A 6,000-nucleotide genomic window follows, 5' to 3' on the forward strand; every position below is an offset into this window, starting at 1 on the left:
TCCGCCTCTGAGCACCTCCCATCGTGGCCATGGGCGCCAATCATGAAAGGTACCTGTTGCTTTGGCCAGGGGAAGCCCCAGAAGGACCGCTGAGTGTGCCTTCCCTCTTCCAGTTACTCCTCTGAGCACGAGCACGAGTGGCCACCAAGCCCCTGGTGGTCAGGCCCAGCATTGCAGCAACAGGCGGGAAAGCAGGCCACGAAAGACACACCTTGGTTCGGGGCCTGGAGGCAGCGGTTCCAGCAGGGCCCAGGGCGCAAAGGAGAAGGCCGTGCAGGCTCCGGGGGTGATGTGAGGGACCTGCGAAGCCTCTCTTGCTCCCTCTCTCCCTGCACTGGCCCCGGCGTGTGCACTTTCCCCACGAGGCCTCCTCACTGCAGCCAGGGCACTGACTCCACTCCACGTCCAAATGAGGGCCCCGAGGCTCCAACAAGGATGGCCTCGGTCCTGCTCTGCAGAGGAGGGGTCCTGTGCTCTGCCACGTTCTGCAGGAGCCAGGTGCCCAGCCCACCTACAGCTCAGGCTGCCCTCTGCCCAGAAAGGCCTCGAGGGACTAGAAGGCCCAGTCCAAGGCCTCGGAGCACGGTGGGTCATGGATGGACAACTGAGATCGATAGACTCTTCTACAAGCTTGTGGGGTCCTTGGAGTCACTCCTCTAGGCTCCTCAATTGACGGAGGAGTAACCTCAGGCCTTCTATCCACTAGCCCCTTCCACACTGGGGGCGGGGACATCCTCCATCCAGGTGCCCAGAGTGGTGGACACAGGACCCCAGACCTTGTCAGGCATCTCTCCTCCTCATGCTGCAGACCTGGGCATGTTGCTAGGGGACTGGAAACCCCTGGGCCGAGGCAGAGCCAGCTCCAACCTCTTTCTTCTTTCCAGCTGTCACCTCCCCAGTGTGCACTCCCCTCCTGACCCCCACCCTGGGCAGGCAGAGTGTGTGTGAGTGTGAGAGTGAGTGTGCGCCCAGGTGCGGATGCCCAAAGGAAAGGGCCCCCAATGGGAGGGCGTGGACAGAGGTCCCCCAGGATCTTAGGGGCTCTCCTTCCCAAGGCCAATCTCCTGGGACGCTAGAGCTGGCCCAGGGGCCTGGAAGCCTCGCTTCTCCTCTGGACTCTGCCCACCTCGTGGGCCCAGGGCCGGTCCCTGTTTCCCCTGGCCTCAGCTTCCCAACTGTCCCGTGAGGGTTGCGCAGGAACCGCATCAGCCCTGCTCGGCATGGACACAGCCCTGGCCTCCTGCCCCCCTGGGTGTGGCGGGGCTCCCAGTCCTCTCTCCCTCGGGGCAGCCGGGCCTCCTGTCCCCGGCCAGGCACACAGAGCAGCCCTGCCGGCAGCACACGTGGGGGTCCCCGCCCCCAGCACGCCTGTGGGCCACAAGAGGCTCCTGACACGGCTGCTTTCGATCAGCGCTTCTGAAAATATTGCATGATTCCACTGATAGGAGCCATCCAGAAAAGACTGACAAAAACCTGCCAGAACACAGAATAGGCGTTGTCAGGGAGCCAAGGAGGAATGAGGCATGAGCGCTTTGGGAAAAGGCTTCCCTTGTGGTGAAGGGAATGTTCAGCAAGCGGACAGTGGTGATGGAGGCCGAGCATTGGGACTGTACTTAACGCTCGGGAATTGTACACTTGAAAAGGAGAAAATGCAGAGTTCTTAAAATATAAAGAAATTTATTTTACAATTTACATAAAGACCAAAGAAAGACAAGAAAACGAGCAACATAAACGGCTACACAGACATACAGGGGAAGCAGGGAGGGGAAGGGAGGTCGTGGTGAGGGAGCAGGTGGAAGGGATGGGTCAGGAGCTGGGGATGACGGGGGTTGGAGAGTGAGCTCTCCCGGGGACAATGCTGGGGCCTGAGCGGGCTCCAGGGCTCCAGGAGGCTCTGGAGCAGGGGATGGCTCTCCCTGCTCCCTGGCGACCACTTCAGCCTGCCCCGGGGCACTGGCAGGAGCCGGAGCAGGGGATGGCTCTCCCTGCTCCCTGGCGACCACTTCAGCCTGCCCCGGGGCACTGGCAGGAGCTGGAGCAGGGGATGGCTCTCCCTGCTCCGCTGGTTCCATGAGAGCCGGCTGCATGGCTCCTGCCCGAGCCTGAGGAGGGGCTGGCTCTCCCTGCTCCTGTCCTGGGGCGCCGCTTGTCTCCTGCCCTTGTGCAGGAGCTGCTGGAGGTGATTGTGCTCCCCGCACACGGGCTGGGGCCTGTGCTGGCTCTGATCCTTGTGCAACAGTCCCTGAGGACGGCAGCCTTTTCCCCACGCCTGCCGCTACGCTGTTCCCGCCCAGCTTCTCCTCCCTCGGGGAGCTGGACTCCGTGTCCCGAGTGGACCTCTGCAAAGACAGTGACCAACAGTCAGCCCAGAAGCATCAGAGCCCTGCTCAGCTGCCCCTGCTCTTTCTTCTGCCCTCTGCGCCTAATGCTGCCACATCAGGCACCACCCTGTGTCTGCGCAGAATTCTCCCCGGGATGAAACAGATAGACCTCAGGGGCTCGGGAGAAACCTCGGGCAGACGGTGCTGCCCGGCACTCCACGTCCCACCCGATCAGCCATGAGCTGGGGTGGGAATGGGCCCGGCCCACCAGGCTTCTAACCCCTCATCAGCCTGCTCCTCCTCGCGGTGGTCCACTCACACAAACCACCCTTCCACACACACGCACATGCACACACACACTAACACACACACACAACCCCCCCCCAGGGAGGGGACGTAGGGCTGTCCAAGTGGGACCACAGTGGTGGCCTGGCCTGGATTGGCCCACCCCGGGCGTCCCTGTGTTACCTTTGTGTCCCTCCGCACGAACGTCCAGAGACGTCTTGAGCGGGACAGGAGCCCGCCTTTGCGTCCAGGGCGCTCCTTGCGGGCTCTGCTGAGGCTGCGGCCCCGGCAGATAGGCAGACAGCAGAGAAACATGCTGCTCCTTCTAGACGAGTGCTAGACGAGTGAGCTGTTGGGGGCTGTCTCTAGGAGCTGGGTGCCTAGAGACCAGGGTTCCAAGTTCTCTTGGGCCCAGTGAGGTCACTGCCTGGGGTCCCCTTCCCTAGGCTTCCTGCTCACACGAGACCTCCCTAAGGGCCCCCTGGGCCGCTGACGGCTCACCCTCCATCCCAACACCACAGCCATCCACACTTGCACCAACACAGCCCATCCCACCGCCCCCGAGGAGGCCTGGCTCGAGTCAGAAGCCAGCGTTGGGGACGCAGAGCTGGTCAGACCTGGCTCCTCCTTCTTGCCAGTGATGTCCCCCTGGACAGCCATGTGCCTCTCAGGGCCTCCCCATGCCCCCATGTGTGCAGCGCGGGTCGTTCTAGTACCTACTTGCTAAGGGTGTCTTCAGGTGTCTAGACCTATCAATCCCTCTAGCGCCTGTCAACCCATGGGCCGCTACCCCGTGGAGCTCCTGCCCAGACTTAGCACGGGAAGGGTTCCCCAAAGGGCTGGGCGGGACAGACAAGACAACTCCAACAGACCTGGGGCTGCTCTGGCATCTGGGAAAGGCACTGCCCCTCCTGCCTGTTTCCCAGTGTCCCCAGGGAGCGTTGTCATGAAATGCTGTTCAGACATCATCTCCCTCTGGCTCACAACCTTCCGGGGCCTCCTGTTAGGTTCAGACTCAGGTCCAACGGCCTCCTGTCCGCCTCTGTGCGTGGGAGACCCCAGAATGGCTCCCAGTGTTCCCACCCCCTAGCCACATCTTATGTGATCCGGCCTCCTCGCGGGGAAGGAACTGGGTTCCAGCCAGTAGAATACGGCAAAGGGATGGGATGTCCCTTCCAAGACGGAGTTCAGGACATGTCTGTGGCTTCTGCCTGCCGCCCTCTCTCCTGTGTTCATTCTCTCTCCATCTCTCTCTTTCTCTCTCTGTCTCTCTCTGCGTCTCTCTGGGCCTCTGTGTCTCTCTGTGGGGCTGTGTCATTTTCTGTCTCTCTCAGTCTCTCCCGGTCTCTGTTTCTCTGTCTCTTTCTCTCTCCATTTCCGTCTCTTCTTCTTTGTCTCTCTGTCTCTCCTCTCCGGCTTTCTGTCTGTGTCTCTCTCGCTCTTTCTCTCTGTCTCTCTGATCCGTTGTTCAGGAGAAGCAAGACGAGATCTTAGGAGCTGCGCTTGGTGGCCCTCGTGCAAAGAGCTAGTAGAGGGTCCCGGCTCCCAGACGGAAAAGACTCCCAAATCCATGCAGATGGCGTCCTGCCAATAGTCGGGCAGTGGTGTCCGAGACAGGCCCCGCCCCTCTAGCCTCCGTTGAGCCTGCAGCCTCAGCCTCAGCCTCCCGGGAGACCTGGAGGCAGAGGTTCCTAGCAGAGCTGAGCCTGGATCCTGGGAGAGAAACGAGGAGGTGGTGCCTGTTTGTTCTTACGAGTACTAAGTTAGGGTCGTGCTCACACCCAGCCTAGACAGCTAGGAGCTCCTTCCAGGCCTGAGTCTGGCCCTGCCCTCCTCCCCTCCAGCCTCCTCTCCTCCCCAGCTCTCTGCAGCCACTCTAGCTCCTTTCTCACCTCCTCTCGGCCAGATTCCCTTGCGCCTCCGAGTGTCTGGCCCTCGGAGCTTCCCTTGGCACACTGCACCCGGCTGTGTGCAGGGCTGGCTCTTCGTGTCCTTCTGCTCGTGGCACCAATGTCCGCTCAGAGGACTTTCGACCCACCTCAGGGCTGCAGGCCCTCCCTCCAGCACCCTGCTTCCTTGCCCTCTAGCACCTGCGCGTCTTTTCCACATGGGTTTGCTTCCCTCACTCGGTCCCTTCCCCTTGCAGGCGGTGAGGTCCTGGAGGACACGGGCCGGGCCGCGTGAGGGCTTTCAGAACCGCCCCCAGGCTCACACCGCGCCTTCCCAGAGTGAGCGCAGGGCCCACAGCAGCTGAAAGAAGGGGATGACCTCAGAGCCCCCTTCCGCCTCTGAGCACCTCCCATCGTGGCCATGGGCGCCAATCATGAAAGGTACCTGTTGCTTTGGCCAGGGGAAGCCCCAGAAGGACCGCTGAGTGTGCCTTCCCTCTTCCAGTTACTCCTCTGAGCACGAGCACGAGTGGCCACCAAGCCCCTGGTGGTCAGGCCCAGCATTGCAGCAACAGGCGGGAAAGCAGGCCACGAAAGACACACCTTGGTTCGGGGCCTGGAGGCAGCGGTTCCAGCAGGGCCCAGGGCGCAAAGGAGAAGGCCGTGCAGGCTCCGGGGGTGATGTGAGGGACCTGCGAAGCCTCTCTTGCTCCCTCTCTCCCTGCACTGGCCCCGGCGTGTGCACTTTCCCCACGAGGCCTCCTCACTGCAGCCAGGGCACTGACTCCACTCCACGTCCAAATGAGGGCCCCGAGGCTCCAACAAGGATGGCCTCGGTCCTGCTCTGCAGAGGAGGGGTCCTGTGCTCTGCCACGTTCTGCAGGAGCCAGGTGCCCAGCCCACCTACAGCTCAGGCTGCCCTCTGCCCAGAAAGGCCTCGAGGGACTAGAAGGCCCAGTCCAAGGCCTCGGAGCACGGTGGGTCATGGATGGACAACTGAGATCGATAGACTCTTCTACAAGCTTGTGGGGTCCTTGGAGTCACTCCTCTAGGCTCCTCAATTGACGGAGGAGTAACCTCAGGCCTTCTATCCACTAGCCCCTTCCACACTGGGGGCGGGGACATCCTCCATCCAGGTGCCCAGAGTGGTGGACACAGGACCCCAGACCTTGTCAGGCATCTCTCCTCCTCATGCTGCAGACCTGGGCATGTTGCTAGGGGACTGGAAACCCCTGGGCCGAGGCAGAGCCAGCTCCAACCTCTTTCTTCTTTCCAGCTGTCACCTCCCCAGTGTGCACTCCCCTCCTGACCCCCACCCTGGGCAGGCAGAGTGTGTGTGAGTGTGAGAGTGAGTGTGCGCCCAGGTGCGGATGCCCAAAGGAAAGGGCCCCCAATGGGAGGGCGTGGACAGAGGTCCCCCAGGATCTTAGGGGCTCTCCTTCCCAAGGCCAATCTCCTGGGACGCTAGAGCTGGCCCAGGGGCCTGGAAGCCTCGCTTCTCCTCT

This window comes from Equus asinus, chromosome 14 (assembly GCF_041296235.1).
Source record: "Equus asinus isolate D_3611 breed Donkey chromosome 14, EquAss-T2T_v2, whole genome shotgun sequence".
Lineage (NCBI taxonomy): Eukaryota > Metazoa > Chordata > Mammalia > Perissodactyla > Equidae > Equus > Equus asinus.